This window comes from Strix aluco, chromosome 17 (genome assembly GCF_031877795.1).
Source record: "Strix aluco isolate bStrAlu1 chromosome 17, bStrAlu1.hap1, whole genome shotgun sequence".
NCBI classification, from domain to species: domain Eukaryota; kingdom Metazoa; phylum Chordata; class Aves; order Strigiformes; family Strigidae; genus Strix; species Strix aluco.
Genome location: NC_133947.1, coordinates 18,628,596 through 18,651,144, shown reverse-complemented (window position 1 = coordinate 18,651,144; position 22,549 = coordinate 18,628,596).

Genomic DNA, 22,549 nt, shown 5'->3' with positions numbered 1-22,549 from the left:
TGGAGAGCTTGCAGAGCACTGGGGAAAGGCAGGCAGAGAATTCCCTGCTAGCACCTTCTCTGTGCCTGGGAAGCAGAAGTGTTCACATTGCTTCGCAAGAATCGCTTTTGTGCAGAAAACAGTAACAGTTGTTCAGAACGAAAGAAAGCACAGAGCCCCATATTTGCTGTTGTCCTGGAGAGCTTGCAGAGCACTGGGGAAAGGCAGGCAGAGAATTCCCTGCTAGCACCTTCTCTGTGCCTGGGAAGCAGAAGTGTTCACATTGCTTCGCAAGAATCGCTTTTGTGCAGAAAACAGTAACACTTGTTCAGAAGGAAAGAAAGCACAGAGCCCCAGATTCTATGTTGTCCTGGAGAGCTTGCAGAGCACTGGGGAAAGGCAGGCAGAGAATTCCCTGATAGCACCTTCTCTGTGCCTGTTCACATTGCTTCGCAAGAATCGCTTTTGTGCAGAAAACAGTAACACTTGTTCAGAAGGAAAGAAAGCACAGAGCCCCAGATTCTATGTTGTCCTGGAGAGCTTGCAGAGCACTGGGGAAAGGCAGGCAGAGAATTCCCTGCTAGCACCTTCTCTGTGCCTGGGAAGCAGAAGTGTTCACATTGCTTCGCAAGAATCGCTTTTGTGCAGAAAACAGTAACACTTGTTCAGAAGGAAAGAAAGCACAGAGCCCCAGATTATATGTTGTCCTGGAGAGCTTGCAGAGCACTGGGGAAAGGCAGGCAGAGAATTCCCTGCTAGCACCTTCTCTGTGCCTGTTCACATTGCTTCGCAGAATCGCTTTTGTGCAGAAAACAGTAACACTTGTTCAGAAGGAAAGAAAGCACAGAGCCCCAGATTCTATGTTGTCCTGGAGGGCTTGCAGAGCACTGGGGAAAGGCAGGCAGAGAATTCCCTGCTAGCACCTTCTCTGTGCCTGGGAAGCAGAAGTGTTCACATTGCTTCGCAAGAATCGCTTTTGTGCAGAAAACAGTAACACTTGTTCAGAAGGAAAGAAAGCACAGAGCCCCAGATTTTATGTTGTCCTGGAGAGCTTGCAGAGCACTGGGGAAAGGCAGGCAGAGAATTCCCTGCTAGCACCTTCTCTGTGCCTGTTCACATTGCTTCGCAGAATCGCTTTTGTGCAGAAAACAGTAACACTTGTTCAGAACGAAAGAAAGCACAGAGCCCCAGATTTTATGTTGTCCTGGAGAGCTTGCAGAGCACTGGGGAAAGGCAGGCAGAGAATTGCTTGCTAGCACGTTCTCTGTCCCTGGGAAGCAGAAGTGTTCACATTGCTTCGCAAGAATCGCTTTTGTGCAGAAAACAGTAACACTTGTTCAGAACGAAAGAAAGCACAGAGCCCCAGATTTTATGTTGTCCTGGAGAGCTTGCAGAGCACTGGGGAAAGGCAGGCAGAGAATTCCCTGATAGCACCTTCTCTGTGCCTGTTCACATTGCTTCGCAGAATCGCTTTTGTGCAGAAAACAGTAACACTTGTTCAGAAGGAAAGAAAGCACAGAGCCCCAGATTCTATGTTGTCCTGGAGAGCTTGCAGAGCACTGGGGAAAGGCAGGCAGAGAATTCCCTGATAGCACCTTCTCTGTGCCTGTTCACATTGCTTCGCAGAATCGCTTTTGTGCAGAAAACAGTAGCACTTGTTCAGAAGGAAAGAAAGCACAGAGCCCCAGATTTGCTGTTGTCCTGGAGAGCTTGCAGAGCACTGGGGAAAGGCAGGCAGAGAATTCCCTGCTAGCACCTTCTCTGTGCCTGGGAAGCAGAAGTGTTCACATTGCTTCGCAGAAACGCTTTTGTGCAGAAAACAGTAACACTTGTTCAGAAGGAAAGAAAGCACAGAGCCCCAGATTTTATGTTGTCCTGGAGAGCTTGCCCAGCACTGGGGAAAGGCAGGCAGAGAATTCCCTGATAGCACCTTCTCTGTGCCTGTTCACACTGCTTTGCAGAATCGCTTTTGTGCAGAAAACAGTAACACTTGTTCAGAACGAAAGAAAACACAGAGCCCCAGATTCTATGTTGTCCTGGAGAGCTTGCAGAGCACTGGGGAAAGGCAGGCAGAGAATTCCCTGCTAGCACCTTCTCTGTGCCTATTCACATTGCTTCGCAGAATCGCTTTTGTGCAGAAAACAGTAACACTTGTTCAGAACGAAAGAAAGCACAGAGCCCCAGATTCTATGTTGTCCTGGAGAGCTTGCAGAGCACTGGGGAAAGGCAGGCAGAGAATTCCTTGCTAGCACCTTCTCTGTGCCTGGGAAGCAGAAGTGTTCACATTGCTTCGCAGAATCGCTTTTGTGCAGAAAACAGTAACACTTGTTCAGAACGAAAGAAAGCACAGAGCCCCAGATTTTATGTTGTCCTGGAGAGCTTGCAGAGCACTGGGGAAAGGCAGGCAGAGAATTCCTTGCTAGCACCTTCTCTGTGCCTGGGAAGCAGAATTGTTCACATTGCTTCGCAGAATCGCATTTGTGCAGAAAACAGTAACACTTGTTCAGAAGGAAAGAAAGCACAGAGCCCCAGATTTTATGTTGTCCTGGAGAGCTTGCAGAGCACTGGGGAAAGGCAGGCAGAGAATTCCCTGCTAGCACCTTCTCTGTGCCTGTTCACATTGCTTCGCAGAATCGCTTTTGTGCAGAAAACAGTAACACTTGTTCAGAAGGAAAGAAAGCACAGAGCCCCAGATTCTATGTTGTCCTGGAGAGCTTGCAGAGCACTGGGGAAAGGCAGGCAGAGAATTCCCTGCTAGCACCTTCTCTGTGCCTGTTCACATTGCTTCGCAGAATCGCTTTTGTGCAGAAAACAGTAACACTTGTTCAGAAGGAAAGAAAGCACAGAGCCCCAGATTCTATGTTGTCCTGGAGAGCTTGCAGAGCACTGGGGAAAGGCAGGCAGAGAATTCCCTGCTAGCACCTTCTCTGTGCCTGGGAAGCAGAAGTGTTCACATTGCTTCGCAAGAATCGCTTTTGTGCAGAAAACAGTAACAGTTGTTCAGAACGAAAGAAAGCACAGAGCCCCAGATTTTATGTTGTCCTGGAGAGCTTGCAGAGCACTGGGGAAAGGCAGGCAGAGAATTCCCTGCTAGCACCTTCTCTGTGCCTGTTCACATTGCTTCGCAGAATCGCTTTTGTGCAGAAAACAGTAACACTTGTTCAGAACGAAAGAAAGCACAGAGCCCCAGATTCTATGTTGTCCTGGAGAGCTTGCAGAGCACTGGGGAAAGGCAGGCAGAGAATTCCTTGCTAGCACCTTCTCTGTGCCTGGGAAGCAGAAGTGTTCACATTGCTTCGCAGAATCGCTTTTGTGCAGAAAACAGTAACACTTGTTCAGAAGGAAAGAAAGCACAGAGCCCCAGATTTGCTGTTGTCCTGGAGAGCTTGCAGAGTACTGGGGAAAGGCAGGCAGAGAATTCCCTGCTAGCACCTTCTCTGTGCCTGGGAAGCAGAAGTGTTCACATTGCTTCGCAAGAATCGCTTTTGTGCAGAAAACAGTAACACTTGTTCAGAACGAAAGAAAGCACAGAGCCCCAGATTCTATGTTGTCCTGGAGAGCTTGCAGAGCACTGGGGAAAGGCAGGCAGAGAATTCCCTGCTAGCACCTTCTCTGTGCCTGTTCACATTGCTTCGCAGAATCGCTTTTGTGCAGAAAACAGTAACACTTGTTCAGAACGAAAGAAAGCACAGAGCCCCAGATTTTATGTTGTCCTGGAGAGCTTGCAGAGCACTGGGGAAAGGCAGGCAGAGAATTGCTTGCTAGCACGTTCTCTGTCCCTGGGAAGCAGAAGTGTTCACATTGCTTCGCAAGAATCGCTTTTGTGCAGAAAACAGTAACACTTGTTCAGAAGGAAAGAAAGCACAGAGCCCCAGATTCTATGTTGTCCTGGAGAGCTTGCAGAGCACTGGGGAAAGGCAGGCAGAGAATTCCCTGCTAGCACCTTCTCTGTGCCTGGGAAGCAGAAGTGTTCACATTGCTTCGCAGAAACGCTTTTGTGCAGAAAACAGTAACACTTGTTCAGAAGGAAAGAAAGCACAGAGCCCCAGATTTTATGTTGTCCTGGAGAGCTTGCAGAGCACTGGGGAAAGGCAGGCAGAGAATTCCCTGCTAGCACCTTCTCTGTGCCTATTCACATTGCTTCGCAGAATCGCTTTTGTGCAGAAAACAGTAACACTTGTTCAGAACGAAAGAAAGCACAGAGCCCCAGATTCTATGTTGTCCTGGAGAGCTTGCAGAGCACTGGGGAAAGGCAGGCAGAGAATTCCTTGCTAGCACCTTCTCTGTGCCTGGGAAGCAGAAGTGTTCACATTGCTTCGCAGAATCGCTTTTGTGCAGAAAACAGTAACACTTGTTCAGAACGAAAGAAAGCACAGAGCCCCAGATTTTATGTTGTCCTGGAGAGCTTGCAGAGCACTGGGGAAAGGCAGGCAGAGAATTCCTTGCTAGCACCTTCTCTGTGCCTGGGAAGCAGAATTGTTCACATTGCTTCGCAGAATCGCATTTGTGCAGAAAACAGTAACACTTGTTCAGAAGGAAAGAAAGCACAGAGCCCCAGATTTTATGTTGTCCTGGAGAGCTTGCAGAGCACTGGGGAAAGGCAGGCAGAGAATTCCCTGATAGCACCTTCTCTGTGCCTGTTCACATTGCTTCGCAGAATCGCTTTTGTGCAGAAAACAGTAACACTTGTTCAGAACAAAAGAAAGCACAGAGCCCCAGATTCTATGTTGTCCTGGAGAGCTTGCAGAGCACTGGGGAAAGGCAGGCAGAGAATTCCCTGCTAGCACCTTCTCTGTGCCTGTTCACATTGCTTCGCAGAATCGCTTTTGTGCAGAAAACAGTAACACTTGTTCAGAAGGAAAGAAAACACAGAGCCCCAGATTCTATGTTGTCCTGGAGAGCTTGCAGAGCACTGGGGAAAGGCAGGCAGAGAATTCCCTGCTAGCACCTTCTCTGTGCCTGGGAAGCAGAAGTGTTCACATTGCTTCGCAAGAATCGCTTTTGTGCAGAAAACAGTAACAGTTGTTCAGAACGAAAGAAAGCACAGAGCCCCAGATTTTATGTTGTCCTGGAGAGCTTGCAGAGCACTGGGGAAAGGCAGGCAGAGAATTCCCTGCTAGCACCTTCTCTGTGCCTGTTCACATTGCTTCGGAGAATCGCTTTTGTGCAGAAAACAGTAACACTTGTTCAGAAGGAAAGAAAGCACAGAGCCCCAGATTCTATGTTGTCCTGGAGAGCTTGCAGAGCACTGGGGAAAGGCAGGCAGAGAATTCCCTGCTAGCACCTTCTCTGTGCCTGGGAAGCAGAAGTGTTCACATTGCTTCGCAGAATCGCTTTTGTGCAGAAAACAGTAACACTTGTTCAGAAGGAAAGAAAGCACAGAGCCCCAGATTTGCTGTTGTCCTGGAGAGCTTGCAGAGTACTGGGGAAAGGCAGGCAGAGAATTCCCTGCTAGCACCTTCTCTGTGCCTGGGAAGCAGAAGTGTTCACATTGCTTCGCAAGAATCGCTTTTGTGCAGAAAACAGTAACACTTGTTCAGAACGAAAGAAAGCACAGAGCCCCAGATTCTATGTTGTCCTGGAGAGCTTGCAGAGCACTGGGGAAAGGCAGGCAGAGAATTCCCTGCTAGCACCTTCTCTGTGCCTGGGAAGCAGAAGTGTTCACATTGCTTCGCAAGAATCGCTTTTGTGCAGAAAACAGTAACTCTTGTTCAGAAGGAAAGAAAGCACAGAGCCCCAGATTATATGTTGTCCTGGAGAGCTTGCAGAGCACTGGGGAAAGGCAGGCAGAGAATTCCCTGCTAGCACCTTCTCTGTGCCTGTTCACATTGCTTCGCAGAATCGCTTTTGTGCAGAAAACAGTAACACTTGTTCAGAAGGAAAGAAAGCACAGAGCCCCATATTTGCTGTTGTCCTGGAGAGCTTGCAGAGCACTGGGGAAAGGCAGGCAGAGAATTCCCTGCTAGCACCTTCTCTGTGCCTGGGAAGCAGAAGTGTTCACATTGCTTCGCAAGAATCGCTTTTGTGCAGAAAACAGTAACACTTGTTCAGAAGGAAAGAAAGCACAGAGCCCCATATTTGCTGTTGTCCTGGAGAGCTTGCAGAGCACTGGGGAAAGGCAGGCAGAGAATTCCCTGCTAGCACCTTCTCTGTGCCTGTTCACATTGCTTCGCAGAATCGCTTTTGTGCAGAAAACAGTAACACTTGTTCAGAAGGAAAGAAAGCACAGAGCCCCAGATTCTATGTTGTCCTGGAGGGCTTGCAGAGCACTGGGGAAAGGCAGGCAGAGAATTCCCTGCTAGCACCTTCTCTGTGCCTGGGAAGCAGAAGTGTTCACATTGCTTCGCAAGAATCGCTTTTGTGCAGAAAACAGTAACACTTGTTCAGAACGAAAGAAAGCACAGAGCCCCAGATTTTATGTTGTCCTGGAGAGCTTGCAGAGCACTGGGGAAAGGCAGGCAGAGAATTCCCTGCTAGCACCTTCTCTGTGCCTGTTCACATTGCTTCGCAGAATCGCTTTTGTGCAGAAAACAGTAACACTTGTTCAGAACGAAAGAAAGCACAGAGCCCCAGATTTTATGTTGTCCTGGAGAGCTTGCAGAGCACTGGGGAAAGGCAGGCAGAGAATTGCTTGCTAGCACGTTCTCTGTCCCTGGGAAGCAGAAGTGTTCACATTGCTTCGCAAGAATCGCTTTTGTGCAGAAAACAGTAACACTTGTTCAGAACGAAAGAAAGCACAGAGCCCCAGATTTTATGTTGTCCTGGAGAGCTTGCAGAGCACTGGGGAAAGGCAGGCAGAGAATTCCCTGATAGCACCTTCTCTGTGCCTGTTCACATTGCTTCGCAGAATCGCTTTTGTGCAGAAAACAGTAACACTTGTTCAGAAGGAAAGAAAGCACAGAGCCCCAGATTCTATGTTGTCCTGGAGAGCTTGCAGAGCACTGGGGAAAGGCAGGCAGAGAATTCCCTGATAGCACCTTCTCTGTGCCTGTTCACATTGCTTCGCAGAATCGCTTTTGTGCAGAAAACAGTAGCACTTGTTCAGAAGGAAAGAAAGCACAGAGCCCCAGATTTGCTGTTGTCCTGGAGAGCTTGCAGAGCACTGGGGAAAGGCAGGCAGAGAATTCCCTGCTAGCACCTTCTCTGTGCCTGGGAAGCAGAAGTGTTCACATTGCTTCGCAGAAACGCTTTTGTGCAGAAAACAGTAACACTTGTTCAGAAGGAAAGAAAGCACAGAGCCCCAGATTTTATGTTGTCCTGGAGAGCTTGCCCAGCACTGGGGAAAGGCAGGCAGAGAATTCCCTGATAGCACCTTCTCTGTGCCTGTTCACACTGCTTTGCAGAATCGCTTTTGTGCAGAAAACAGTAACACTTGTTCAGAACGAAAGAAAACACAGAGCCCCAGATTCTATGTTGTCCTGGAGAGCTTGCAGAGCACTGGGGAAAGGCAGGCAGAGAATTCCCTGCTAGCACCTTCTCTGTGCCTATTCACATTGCTTCGCAGAATCGCTTTTGTGCAGAAAACAGTAACACTTGTTCAGAACGAAAGAAAGCACAGAGCCCCAGATTCTATGTTGTCCTGGAGAGCTTGCAGAGCACTGGGGAAAGGCAGGCAGAGAATTCCTTGCTAGCACCTTCTCTGTGCCTGGGAAGCAGAAGTGTTCACATTGCTTCGCAGAATCGCTTTTGTGCAGAAAACAGTAACACTTGTTCAGAACGAAAGAAAGCACAGAGCCCCAGATTTTATGTTGTCCTGGAGAGCTTGCAGAGCACTGGGGAAAGGCAGGCAGAGAATTCCTTGCTAGCACCTTCTCTGTGCCTGGGAAGCAGAATTGTTCACATTGCTTCGCAGAATCGCATTTGTGCAGAAAACAGTAACACTTGTTCAGAAGGAAAGAAAGCACAGAGCCCCAGATTTTATGTTGTCCTGGAGAGCTTGCAGAGCACTGGGGAAAGGCAGGCAGAGAATTCCCTGCTAGCACCTTCTCTGTGCCTGTTCACATTGCTTCGCAGAATCGCTTTTGTGCAGAAAACAGTAACACTTGTTCAGAAGGAAAGAAAGCACAGAGCCCCAGATTCTATGTTGTCCTGGAGAGCTTGCAGAGCACTGGGGAAAGGCAGGCAGAGAATTCCCTGCTAGCACCTTCTCTGTGCCTGTTCACATTGCTTCGCAGAATCGCTTTTGTGCAGAAAACAGTAACACTTGTTCAGAAGGAAAGAAAGCACAGAGCCCCAGATTCTATGTTGTCCTGGAGAGCTTGCAGAGCACTGGGGAAAGGCAGGCAGAGAATTCCCTGCTAGCACCTTCTCTGTGCCTGGGAAGCAGAAGTGTTCACATTGCTTCGCAAGAATCGCTTTTGTGCAGAAAACAGTAACAGTTGTTCAGAACGAAAGAAAGCACAGAGCCCCAGATTTTATGTTGTCCTGGAGAGCTTGCAGAGCACTGGGGAAAGGCAGGCAGAGAATTCCCTGCTAGCACCTTCTCTGTGCCTGTTCACATTGCTTCGCAGAATCGCTTTTGTGCAGAAAACAGTAACACTTGTTCAGAACGAAAGAAAGCACAGAGCCCCAGATTCTATGTTGTCCTGGAGAGCTTGCAGAGCACTGGGGAAAGGCAGGCAGAGAATTCCTTGCTAGCACCTTCTCTGTGCCTGGGAAGCAGAAGTGTTCACATTGCTTCGCAGAATCGCTTTTGTGCAGAAAACAGTAACACTTGTTCAGAAGGAAAGAAAGCACAGAGCCCCAGATTTGCTGTTGTCCTGGAGAGCTTGCAGAGTACTGGGGAAAGGCAGGCAGAGAATTCCCTGCTAGCACCTTCTCTGTGCCTGGGAAGCAGAAGTGTTCACATTGCTTCGCAAGAATCGCTTTTGTGCAGAAAACAGTAACACTTGTTCAGAAGGAAAGAAAGCACAGAGCCCCAGATTCTATGTTGTCCTGGAGAGCTTGCAGAGCACTGGGGAAAGGCAGGCAGAGAATTCCCTGATAGCACCTTCTCTGTGCCTGTTCACATTGCTTCGCAGAATCGCTTTTGTGCAGAAAACAGTAACACTTGTTCAGAAGGAAAGAAAGCACAGAGCCCCAGATTTTATGTTGTCCTGGAGAGCTTGCAGAGCACTGGGGAAAGGCAGGCAGAGAATTCCCTGCTAGCACCTTCTCTGTGCCTGTTCACATTGCTTCGCAGAATCGCTTTTGTGCAGAAAACAGTAACACTTGTTCAGAAGGAAAGAAAGCACAGAGCCCCAGATTCTATGTTGTCCTGGAGAGCTTGCAGAGCACTGGGGAAAGGCAGGCAGAGAATTCCCTGCTAGCACCTTCTCTGTGCCTGGGAAGCAGAAGTGTTCACATTGCTTCGCAAGAATCGCTTTTGTGCAGAAAACAGTAACACTTGTTCAGAACGAAAGAAAGCACAGAGCCCCAGATTTTATGTTGTCCTGGAGAGCTTGCAGAGCACTGGGGAAAGGCAGGCAGAGAATTCCCTGATAGCACCTTCTCTGTGCCTGTTCACATTGCTTCGCAGAATCGCTTTTGTGCAGAAAACAGTAACACTTGTTCAGAAGGAAAGAAAGCACAGAGCCCCATATTTGCTGTTGTCCTGGAGAGCTTGCAGAGCACTGGGGAAAGGCAGGCAGAGAATTCCCTGCTAGCACCTTCTCTGTGCCTGGGAAGCAGAAGTGTTCACATTGCTTCGCAAGAATCGCTTTTGTGCAGAAAACAGTAACACTTGTTCAGAACGAAAGAAAGCACAGAGCCCCAGATTCTATGTTGTCCTGGAGAGCTTGCAGAGCACTGGGGAAAGGCAGGCAGAGAATTCCCTGCTAGCACCTTCTCTGTGCCTGTTCACATTGCTTCGCAGAATCGCTTTTGTGCAGAAAACAGTAACACTTGTTCAGAAGGAAAGAAAGCACAGAGCCCCAGATTCTATGTTGTCCTGGAGAGCTTGCAGAGCACTGCGGAAAGGCAGGCAGAGAATTGCTTGCTAGCACGTTCTCTGTCCCTGGGAAGCAGAAGTGTTCACATTGCTTCGCAAGAATCGCTTTTGTGCAGAAAACAGTAACACTTGTTCAGAAGGAAAGAAAGCACAGAGCCCCAGATTCTATGTTGTCCTGGAGAGCTTGCAGAGCACTGGGGAAAGGCAGGCAGAGAATTCCCTGCTAGCACCTTCTCTGTGCCTGTTCACATTGCTTCGCAGAATCGCTTTTGTGCAGAAAACAGTAACACTTGTTCAGAAGGAAAGAAAGCACAGAGCCCCAGATTCTATGTTGTCCTGGAGAGCTTGCAGAGCACTGGGGAAAGGCAGGCAGAGAATTCCCTGCTAGCACCTTCTCTGTGCCTGGGAAGCAGAAGTGTTCACATTGCTTCGCAAGAATCGCTTTTGTGCAGAAAACAGTAACACTTGTTCAGAACGAAAGAAAGCACAGAGCCCCAGATTTTATGTTGTCCTGGAGAGCTTGCAGAGCACTGGGGAAAGGCAGGCAGAGAATTCCCTGCTAGCACCTTCTCTGTGCCTGTTCACATTGCTTCGCAGAATCGCTTTTGTGCAGAAAACAGTAACACTTGTTCAGAACGAAAGAAAGCACAGAGCCCCAGATTTTATGTTGTCCTGGAGAGCTTGCAGAGCACTGGGGAAAGGCAGGCAGAGAATTGCTTGCTAGCACGTTCTCTGTCCCTGGGAAGCAGAAGTGTTCACATTGCTTCGCAAGAATCGCTTTTGTGCAGAAAACAGTAACACTTGTTCAGAACGAAAGAAAGCACAGAGCCCTAGATTCTATGTTGTCCTGGAGAGCTTGCAGAGCACTGGGGAAAGGCAGGCAGAGAATTCCCTGATAGCACCTTCTCTGTGCCTGTTCACATTGCTTCGCAGAATCGCTTTTGTGCAGAAAACAGTAGCACTTGTTCAGAAGGAAAGAAAGCACAGAGCCCCAGATTTGCTGTTGTCCTGGAGAGCTTGCAGAGCACTGGGGAAAGGCAGGCAGAGAATTCCCTGCTAGCACCTTCTCTGTGCCTGGGGAGCAGAAGTGTTCACATTGCTTCGCAGAATCGCTTTTGTGCAGAAAACAGTAACACTTGTTCAGAAGGAAAGAAAGCACAGAGCCCCAGATTTTATGTTGTCCTGGAGAGCTTGCCCAGCACTGGGGAAAGGCAGGCAGAGAATTCCCTGATAGCACCTTCTCTGTGCCTGTTCACACTGCTTTGCAGAATCGCTTTTGTGCAGAAAACAGTAACACTTGTTCAGAACGAAAGAAAACACAGAGCCCCAGATTCTATGTTGTCCTGGAGAGCTTGCAGAGCACTGGGGAAAGGCAGGCAGAGAATTCCCTGCTAGCACCTTCTCTGTGCCTGGGAAGCAGAAGTGTTCACATTGCTTTGCAGAATCGCTTTTGTGCAGAAAACAGTAACACTTGTTCAGAAGGAAAGAAAGCACAGAGCCCCAGATTTTATGTTGTCCTGGAGAGCTTGCAGAGCACTGGGGAAAGGCAGGCAGAGAATTCCCTGCTAGCACCTTCTCTGTGCCTATTCACATTGCTTCGCAGAATCGCTTTTGTGCAGAAAACAGTAACACTTGTTCAGAACGAAAGAAAGCACAGAGCCCCAGATTCTATGTTGTCCTGGAGAGCTTGCAGAGCACTGGGGAAAGGCAGGCAGAGAATTCCTTGCTAGCACCTTCTCTGTGCCTGGGAAGCAGAAGTGTTCACATTGCTTCGCAGAATCGCTTTTGTGCAGAAAACAGTAACACTTGTTCAGAAGGAAAGAAAGCACAGAGCCCCAGATTTTATGTTGTCCTGGAGAGCTTGCAGAGCACTGGGGAAAGGCAGGCAGAGAATTCCTTGCTAGCACCTTCTCTGTGCCTGGGAAGCAGAATTGTTCACATTGCTTCGCGGAATCGCATTTGTGCAGAAAACAGTAACACTTGTTCAGAAGGAAAGAAAGCACAGAGCCCCAGATTTTATGTTGTCCTGGAGAGCTTGCAGAGCACTGGGGAAAGGCAGGCAGAGAATTCCCTGCTAGCACCTTCTCTGTGCCTGTTCACATTGCTTCGCAAGAATCGCTTTTGTGCAGAAAACAGTAACACTTGTTCAGAAGGAAAGAAAGCACAGAGCCCCAGATTCTATGTTGTCCTGGAGAGCTTGCAGAGCACTGGGGAAAGGCAGGCAGAGAATTCCCTGCTAGCACCTTCTCTGTGCCTGGGAAGCAGAAGTGTTCACATTGCTTCGCAAGAATCGCTTTTGTGCAGAAAACAGTAACACTTGTTCAGAACGAAAGAAAGCACAGAGCCCCAGATTTTATGTTGTCCTGGAGAGCTTGCAGAGCACTGGGGAAAGGCAGGCAGAGAATTCCCTGCTAGCACCTTCTCTGTGCCTGTTCACATTGCTTCGCAGAATCGCTTTTGTGCAGAAAACAGTAACACTTGTTCAGAACGAAAGAAAGCACAGAGCCCCAGATTTTATGTTGTCCTGGAGAGCTTGCAGAGCACTGGGGAAAGGCAGGCAGAGAATTGCTTGCTAGCACGTTCTCTGTCCCTGGGAAGCAGAAGTGTTCACATTGCTTCGCAAGAATCGCTTTTGTGCAGAAAACAGTAACACTTGTTCAGAAGGAAAGAAAGCACAGAGCCCCAGATTCTATGTTGTCCTGGAGAGCTTGCAGAGCACTGGGGAAAGGCAGGCAGAGAATTCCCTGCTAGCACCTTCTCTGTGCCTGGGAAGCAGAAGTGTTCACATTGCTTCGCAGAAACGCTTTTGTGCAGAAAACAGTAACACTTGTTCAGAAGGAAAGAAAGCACAGAGCCCCAGATTTTATGTTGTCCTGGAGAGCTTGCAGAGCACTGGGGAAAGGCAGGCAGAGAATTCCCTGCTAGCACCTTCTCTGTGCCTATTCACATTGCTTCGCAGAATCGCTTTTGTGCAGAAAACAGTAACACTTGTTCAGAACGAAAGAAAGCACAGAGCCCCAGATTCTATGTTGTCCTGGAGAGCTTGCAGAGCACTGGGGAAAGGCAGGCAGAGAATTCCTTGCTAGCACCTTCTCTGTGCCTGGGAAGCAGAAGTGTTCACATTGCTTCGCAGAATCGCTTTTGTGCAGAAAACAGTAACACTTGTTCAGAACGAAAGAAAGCACAGAGCCCCAGATTTTATGTTGTCCTGGAGAGCTTGCAGAGCACTGGGGAAAGGCAGGCAGAGAATTCCTTGCTAGCACCTTCTCTGTGCCTGGGAAGCAGAATTGTTCACATTGCTTCGCAGAATCGCATTTGTGCAGAAAACAGTAACACTTGTTCAGAAGGAAAGAAAGCACAGAGCCCCAGATTTTATGTTGTCCTGGAGAGCTTGCAGAGCACTGGGGAAAGGCAGGCAGAGAATTCCCTGATAGCACCTTCTCTGTGCCTGTTCACATTGCTTCGCAGAATCGCTTTTGTGCAGAAAACAGTAACACTTGTTCAGAACAAAAGAAAGCACAGAGCCCCAGATTCTATGTTGTCCTGGAGAGCTTGCAGAGCACTGGGGAAAGGCAGGCAGAGAATTCCCTGCTAGCACCTTCTCTGTGCCTGTTCACATTGCTTCGCAGAATCGCTTTTGTGCAGAAAACAGTAACACTTGTTCAGAAGGAAAGAAAACACAGAGCCCCAGATTCTATGTTGTCCTGGAGAGCTTGCAGAGCACTGGGGAAAGGCAGGCAGAGAATTCCCTGCTAGCACCTTCTCTGTGCCTGGGAAGCAGAAGTGTTCACATTGCTTCGCAAGAATCGCTTTTGTGCAGAAAACAGTAACAGTTGTTCAGAACGAAAGAAAGCACAGAGCCCCAGATTTTATGTTGTCCTGGAGAGCTTGCAGAGCACTGGGGAAAGGCAGGCAGAGAATTCCCTGCTAGCACCTTCTCTGTGCCTGTTCACATTGCTTCGCAGAATCGCTTTTGTGCAGAAAACAGTAACACTTGTTCAGAAGGAAAGAAAGCACAGAGCCCCAGATTCTATGTTGTCCTGGAGAGCTTGCAGAGCACTGGGGAAAGGCAGGCAGAGAATTCCCTGCTAGCACCTTCTCTGTGCCTGGGAAGCAGAAGTGTTCACATTGCTTCGCAGAATCGCTTTTGTGCAGAAAACAGTAACACTTGTTCAGAAGGAAAGAAAGCACAGAGCCCCAGATTTGCTGTTGTCCTGGAGAGCTTGCAGAGTACTGGGGAAAGGCAGGCAGAGAATTCCCTGCTAGCACCTTCTCTGTGCCTGGGAAGCAGAAGTGTTCACATTGCTTCGCAAGAATCGCTTTTGTGCAGAAAACAGTAACACTTGTTCAGAACGAAAGAAAGCACAGAGCCCCAGATTCTATGTTGTCCTGGAGAGCTTGCAGAGCACTGGGGAAAGGCAGGCAGAGAATTCCCTGCTAGCACCTTCTCTGTGCCTGTTCACATTGTTTCGCAGAATCGCTTTTGTGCAGAAAACAGTAACACTTGTTCAGAACGAAAGAAAGCACAGAGCCCCAGATTCTATGTTGTCCTGGAGAGCTTGCAGAGCACTGGGGAAAGGCAGGCAGAGAATTCCCTGCTAGCACCTTCTCTGTGCCTGGGAAGCAGAAGTGTTCACATTGCTTCGCAAGAATCGCTTTTGTGCAGAAAACAGTAACTCTTGTTCAGAAGGAAAGAAAGCACAGAGCCCCAGATTATATGTTGTCCTGGAGAGCTTGCAGAGCACTGGGGAAAGGCAGGCAGAGAATTCCCTGATAGCACCTTCTCTGTGCCTGTTCACATTGCTTCGCAGAATCGCTTTTGTGCAGAAAACAGTAACACTTGTTCAGAAGGAAAGAAAGCACAGAGCCCCATATTTGCTGTTGTCCTGGAGAGCTTGCAGAGCACTGGGGAAAGGCAGGCAGAGAATTCCCTGCTAGCACCTTCTCTGTGCCTGGGAAGCAGAAGTGTTCACATTGCTTCGCAAGAATCGCTTTTGTGCAGAAAACAGTAACACTTGTTCAGAAGGAAAGAAAGCACAGAGCCCCATATTTGCTGTTGTCCTGGAGAGCTTGCAGAGCACTGGGGAAAGGCAGGCAGAGAATTCCCTGCTAGCACCATCTCTGTGCCTGTTCACATTGCTTCGCAGAATCGCTTTTGTGCAGAAAACAGTAACACTTGTTCAGAAGGAAAGAAAGCACAGAGCCCCAGATTCTATGTTGTCCTGGAGGGCTTGCAGAGCACTGGGGAAAGGCAGGCAGAGAATTCCCTGATAGCACCTTCTCTGTGCCTGGGAAGCAGAAGTGTTCACATTGCTTCGCAAGAATCGCTTTTGTGCAGAAAACAGTAACACTTGTTCAGAACGAAAGAAAGCACAGAGCCCCAGATTTTATGTTGTCCTGGAGAGCTTGCAGAGCACTGGGGAAAGGCAGGCAGAGAATTCCCTGCTAGCACCTTCTCTGTGCCTGTTCACATTGCTTCGCAGAATCGCTTTTGTGCAGAAAACAGTAACACTTGTTCAGAACGAAAGAAAGCACAGAGCCCCAGATTTTATGTTGTCCTGGAGAGCTTGCAGAGCACTGGGGAAAGGCAGGCAGAGAATTGCTTGCTAGCACGTTCTCTGTCCCTGGGAAGCAGAAGTGTTCACATTGCTTCGCAAGAATCGCTTTTGTGCAGAAAACAGTAACACTTGTTCAGAACGAAAGAAAGCACAGAGCCCCAGATTTTATGTTGTCCTGGAGAGCTTGCAGAGCACTGGGGAAAGGCAGGCAGAGAATTCCCTGATAGCACCTTCTCTGTGCCTGTTCACATTGCTTCGCAGAATCGCTTTTGTGCAGAAAACAGTAACACTTGTTCAGAAGGAAAGAAAGCACAGAGCCCCAGATTCTATGTTGTCCTGGAGAGCTTGCAGAGCACTGGGGAAAGGCAGGCAGAGAATTCCCTGATAGCACCTTCTCTGTGCCTGTTCACATTGCTTCGCAGAATCGCTTTTGTGCAGAAAACAGTAGCACTTGTTCAGAAGGAAAGAAAGCACAGAGCCCCAGATTTGCTGTTGTCCTGGAGAGCTTGCAGAGCACTGGGGAAAGGCAGGCAGAGAATTCCCTGCTAGCACCTTCTCTGTGCCTGGGAAGCAGAAGTGTTCACATTGCTTCGCAGAAACGCTTTTGTGCAGAAAACAGTAACACTTGTTCAGAAGGAAAGAAAGCACAGAGCCCCAGATTTTATGTTGTCCTGGAGAGCTTGCAGAGCACTGGGGAAAGGCAGGCAGAGAATTCCCTGATAGCACCTTCTCTGTGCCTGTTCACACTGCTTTGCAGAATCGCTTTTGTGCAGAAAACAGTAACACTTGTTCAGAACGAAAGAAAACACAGAGCCCCAGATTCTATGTTGTCCTGGAGAGCTTGCAGAGCACTGGGGAAAGGCAGGCAGAGAATTCCCTGCTAGCACCTTCTCTGTGCCTATTCACATTGCTTCGCAGAATCGCTTTTGTGCAGAAAACAGTAACACTTGTTCAGAACGAAAGAAAGCACAGAGCCCCAGATTCTATGTTGTCCTGGAGAGCTTGCAGAGCACTGGGGAAAGGCAGGCAGCGAATTCCTTGCTAGCACCTTCTCTGTGCCTGGGAAGCAGAAGTGTTCACATTGCTTCGCAGAAACGCTTTTGTGCAGAAAACAGTAACACTTGTTCAGAACGAAAGAAAGCACAGAGCCCCAGATTTTATGTTGTCCTGGAGAGCTTGCAGAGCACTGGGGAAAGGCAGGCAGAGAATTCCTTGCTAGCACCTTCTCTGTGCCTGGGAAGCAGAATTGTTCACATTGCTTCGCAGAATCGCATTTGTGCAGAAAACAGTAACACTTGTTCAGAAGGAAAGAAAGCACAGAGCCCCAGATTTTATGTTGTCCTGGAGAGCTTGCAGAGCACTGGGGAAAGGCAGGCAGAGAATTCCCTGCTAGCACCTTCTCTGTGCCTGTTCACATTGCTTCGCAGAATCGCTTTTGTGCAGAAAACAGTAACACTTGTTCAGAAGGAAAGAAAGCACAGAGCCCCAGATTCTATGTTGTCCTGGAGAGCTTGCAGAGCACTGGGGAAAGGCAGGCAGAGAATTCCCTGCTAGCACCTTCTCTGTGCCTGTTCACATTGCTTCGCAGAATCGCTTTTGTGCAGAAAACAGTAACACTTGTTCAGAAGGAAAGAAAGCACAGAGCCCCAGATTCTATGTTGTCCTGGAGAGCTTGCAGAGCACTGGGGAAAGGCAGGCAGAGAATTCCCTGCTAGCACCTTCTCTGTGCCTGGGAAGCAGAAGTGTTCACATTGCTTCGCAAGAATCGCTTTTGTGCAGAAAACAGTAACAGTTGTTCAGAACGAAAGAAAGCACAGAGCCCCAGATTTTATGTTGTCCTGGAGAGCTTGCAGAGCACTGGGGAAAGGCAGGCAGAGAATTCCCTGCTAGCACCTTCTCTGTGCCTGTTCACATTGCTTCGCAGAATCGCTTTTGTGCAGAAAACAGTAACACTTGTTCAGAACGAAAGAAAGCACAGAGCCCCAGATTCTATGTTGTCCTGGAGAGCTTGCAGAGCACTGGGGAAAGGCAGGCAGAGAATTCCCTGATAGCACCTTCTCTGTGCCTGTTCACATTGCTTCGCAGAATCGCTTTTGTGCAGAAAACAGTAACACTTGTTCAGAAGGAAAGAAAGCACAGAGCCCCAGATTTTATGTTGTCCTGGAGAGCTTGCAGAGCACTGGGGAAAGGCAGGCAGAGAATTCCCTGCTAGCACCTTCTCTGTGCCTGTTCACATTGCTTCGCAGAATCGCTTTTGTGCAGAAAACAGTAACACTTGTTCAGAACGAAAGAAAGCACAGAGCCCCAGATTCTATGTTGTCCTGGAGAGCTTGCAGAGCACTGGGGAAAGGCAGGCAGAGAATTCCCTGCTAGCACCTTCTCTGTGCCTGGGAAGCAGAAGTGTTCACATTGCTTCGCAAGAATCGCTTTTGTGCAGAAAACAGTAACACTTGTTCAGAACGAAAGAAAGCACAGAGCCCCAGATTTTATGTTGTCCTGGAGAGCTTGCAGAGCACTGGGGAAAGGCAGGCAGAGAATTCCCTGATAGCACCTTCTCTGTGCCTGTTCACATTGCTTCGCAGAATCGCTTTTGTGCAGAAAACAGTAACACTTGTTCAGAAGGAAAGAAAGCACAGAGCCCCATATTTGCTGTTGTCCTGGAGAGCTTGCAGAGCACTGGGGAAAGGCAGGCAGAGAATTCCCTGCTAGCACCTTCTCTGTGCCTGGGAAGCAGAAGTGTTCACATTGCTTCGCAAGAATCGCTTTTGTGCAGAAAACAGTAACACTTGTTCAGAACGAAAGAAAGCACAGAGCCCCAGATTCTATGTTGTCCTGGAGAGCTTGCAGAGCACTGGGGAAAGGCAGGCAGAGAATTCCCTGCTAGCACCTTCTCTGTGCCTGTTCACATTGCTTCGCAGAATCGCTTTTGTGCAGAAAACAGTAACACTTGTTCAGAACGAAAGAAAGCACAGAGCCCCAGATTCTATGTTGTCCTGGAGAGCTTGCAGAGCACTGCGGAAAGGCAGGCAGAGAATTGCTTGCTAGCACGTTCTCTGTCCCTGGGAAGCAGAAGTGTTCACATTGCTTCGCAAGAATCGCTTTTGTGCAGAAAACAGTAACACTTGTTCAGAAGGAAAGAAAGCACAGAGCCCCAGATTCTATGTTGTCCTGGAGAGCTTGCAGAGCACTGGGGAAAGGCAGGCAGAGAATTCCCTGCTAGCACCTTCTCTGTGCCTGTTCACATTGCTTCGCAGAATCGCTTTTGTGCAGAAAACAGTAACACTTGTTCAGAACGAAAGAAAGCACAGAGCCCCAGATTTTATGTTGTCCTGGAGAGCTTGCAGAGCACTGGGGAAAGGCAGGCAGAGAATTGCTTGCTAGCACGTTCTCTGTCCCTGGGAAGCAGAAGTGTTCACATTGCTTCGCAAGAATCGCTTTTGTGCAGAAAACAGTAACACTTGTTCAGAACGAAAGAAAGCACAGAGCCCCAGATTCTATGTTGTCCTGGAGAGCTTGCAGAGCACTGGGGAAAGGCAGGCAGAGAATTCCCTGATAGCACCTTCTCTGTGCCTGTTCACATTGCTTCGCAGAATCGCTTTTGTGCAGAAAACAGTAGCACTTGTTCAGAAGGAAAGAAAGCACAGAGCCCCAGATTTGCTGTTGTCCTGGAGAGCTTGCAGAGCACTGGGGAAAGGCAGGCAGAGAATTCCCTGCTAGCACCTTCTCTGTGCCTGGGGAGCAGAAGTGTTCACATTGCTTCGCAGAATCGCTTTTGTGCAGAAAACAGTAACACTTGTTCAGAAGGAAAGAAAGCACAGAGCCCCAGATTTTATGTTGTCCTGGAGAGCTTGCCCAGCACTGGGGAAAGGCAGGCAGAGAATTCCCTGATAGCACCTTCTCTGTGCCTGTTCACACTGCTTTGCAGAATCGCTTTTGTGCAGAAAACAGTAACACTTGTTCAGAACGAAAGAAAACACAGAGCCCCAGATTCTATGTTGTCCTGGAGAGCTTGCAGAGCACTGGGGAAAGGCAGGCAGAGAATTCCCTGCTAGCACCTTCTCTGTGCCTGGGAAGCAGAAGTGTTCACATTGCTTTGCAGAATCGCTTTTGTGCAGAAAACAGTAACACTTGTTCAGAAGGAAAGAAAGCACAGAGCCCCAGATTTTATGTTGTCCTGGAGAGCTTGCAGAGCACTGGGGAAAGGCAGGCAGAGAATTCCCTGCTAGCACCTTCTCTGTGCCTATTCACATTGCTTCGCAGAATCGCTTTTGTGCAGAAAACAGTAACACTTGTTCAGAACGAAAGAAAGCACAGAGCCCCAGATTCTATGTTGTCCTGGAGAGCTTGCAGAGCACTGGGGAAAGGCAGGCAGAGAATTCCTTGCTAGCACCTTCTCTGTGCCTGGGAAGCAGAAGTGTTCACATTGCTTCGCAGAATCGCTTTTGTGCAGAAAACAGTAACACTTGTTCAGAACGAAAGAAAGCACAGAGCCCCAGATTTTATGTTGTCCTGGAGAGCTTGCAGAGCACTGGGGAAAGGCAGGCAGAGAATTCCTTGCTAGCACCTTCTCTGTGCCTGGGAAGCAGAATTGTTCACATTGCTTCGCGGAATCGCATTTGTGCAGAAAACAGTAACACTTGTTCAGAAGGAAAGAAAGCACAGAGCCCCAGATTTTATGTTGTCCTGGAGAGCTTGCAGAGCACTGGGGAAAGGCAGGCAGAGAATTCCCTGCTAGCACCTTCTCTGTGCCTGTTCACATTGCTTCGCAAGAATCGCTTTTGTGCAGAAAACAGTAACACTTGTTCAGAAGGAAAGAAAGCACAGAGCCCCAGATTCTATGTTGTCCTGGAGAGCTTGCAGAGCACTGGGGAAAGGCAGGCAGAGAATTCCCTGCTAGCACCTTCTCTGTGCCTGGGAAGCAGAAGTGTTCACATTGCTTCGCAAGAATCGCTTTTGTGCAGAAAACAGTAACACTTGTTCAGAACGAAAGAAAGCACAGAGCCCCAGATTTTATGTTGTCCTGGAGAGCTTGCAGAGCACTGGGGAAAGGCAGGCAGAGAATTGCTTGCTAGCACGTTCTCTGTCCCTGGGAAGCAGAAGTGTTCACATTGCTTCGCAAGAATCGCTTTTGTGCAGAAAACAGTAACACTTGTTCAGAACGAAAGAAAGCACAGAGCCCCAGATTCTATGTTGTCCTGGAGAGCTTGCAGAGCACTGGGGAAAGGCAGGCAGAGAATTCCCTTATAGCACCTTCTCTGTTCCTGTTCACATTGCTTCGCAGAATCGCTTTTGTGCAGAAAACAGTAGCACTTGTTCAGAAGGAAAGAAAGCACAGAGCCCCAGATTTGCTGTTGTCCTGGAGAGCTTGCAGAGCACTGGGGAAAGGCAGGCAGAGAATTCCCTGCTAGCACCTTCTCTGTGCCTGGGGAGCAGAAGTGTTCACATTGCTTCGCAGAAACGCTTTTGTGCAGAAAACAGTAACACTTGTTCAGAAGGAAAGAAAGCACAGAGCCCCAGATTTTATGTTGTCCTGGAGAGCTTGCCCAGCACTGGGGAAAGGCAGGCAGAGAATTCCCTGATAGCACCTTCTCTGTGCCTGTTCACACTGCTTTGCAGAATCGCTTTTGTGCAGAAAACAGTAACACTTGTTCAGAACGAAAGAAAACACAGAGCCCCAGATTCTATGTTGTCCTGGAGAGCTTGCAGAGCACTGGGGAAAGGCAGGCAGAGAATTCCCTGCTAGCACCTTCTCTGTGCCTGGGAAGCAGAAGTGTTCACATTGCTTTGCAGAATCGCTTTTGTGCAGAAAACAGTAACACTTGTTCAGAAGGAAAGAAAGCACAGAGCCCCAGATTTTATGTTGTCCTGGAGAGCTTGCAGAGCACTGGGGAAAGGCAGGCAGAGAATTCCCTGCTAGCACCTTCTCTGTGCCTATTCACATTGCTTCGCAGAATCGCTTTTGTGCAGAAAACAGTAACACTTGTTCAGAAGGAAAGAAAGCACAGAGCCCCAGATTCTATGTTGTCCTGGAGAGCTTGCAGAGCACTGGGGAAAGGCAGGCAGAGAATTCCCTGCTAGCACCTTCTCTGTGCCTGGGAAGCAGAAGTGTTCACATTGCTTCGCAGAATCGCTTTTGTGCAGAAAACAGTAACACTTGTTCAGAACGAAAGAAAGCACAGAGCCCCAGATTTTATGTTGTCCTGGAGAGCTTGCAGAGCACTGGGGAAAGGCAGGCAGAGAATTCCTTGCTAGCACCTTCTCTGTGCCTGGGAAGCAGAAGTGTTCACATTGCTTCGCAGAATCGCATTTGTGCAGAAAACAGTAACACTTGTTCAGAAGGAAAGAAAGCACAGAGCCCCAGATTTTATGTTGTCCTGGAGAGCTTGCAGAGCACTGGGGAAAGGCAGGCAGAGAATTCCCTGCTAGCACCTTCTCTGTGCCTGTTCACATTGCTTCGCAGAATCGCTTTTGTGCAGAAAACAGTAACACTTGTTCAGAAGGAAAGAAAGCACAGAGCCCCAGATTCTATGTTGTCCTGGAGAGCTTGCAGAGCACTGGGGAAAGGCAGGCAGAGAATTCCCTGCTAGCACCTTCTCTGTGCCTGGGAAGCAGAAGTGTTCACATTGCTTCGCAGAATCGCTTTTGTGCAGAAAACAGTAACACTTGTTCAGAAGGAAAGAAAGCACAGAGCCCCAGATTTGCTGTTGTCCTGGAGAGCTTGCAGAGTACTGGGGAAAGGCAGGCAGAGAATTCCCTGCTAGCACCTTCTCTGTGCCTGGGAAGCAGAAGTGTTCACATTGCTTCGCAAGAATCGCTTTTGTGCAGAAAACAGTAACACTTGTTCAGAAGGAAAGAAAGCACAGAGCCCCAGATTCTATGTTGTCCTGGAGAGCTTGCAGAGCACTGGGGAAAGGCAGGCAGAGAATTCCCTGATAGCACCTTCTCTGTGCCTGTTCACATTGTTTCGCAGAATCGCTTTTGTGCAGAAAACAGTAACACTTGTTCAGAAGGAAAGAAAGCACAGAGCCCCAGATTCTATGTTGTCCTGGAGAGCTTGCAGAGCACTGGGGAAAGGCAGGCAGAG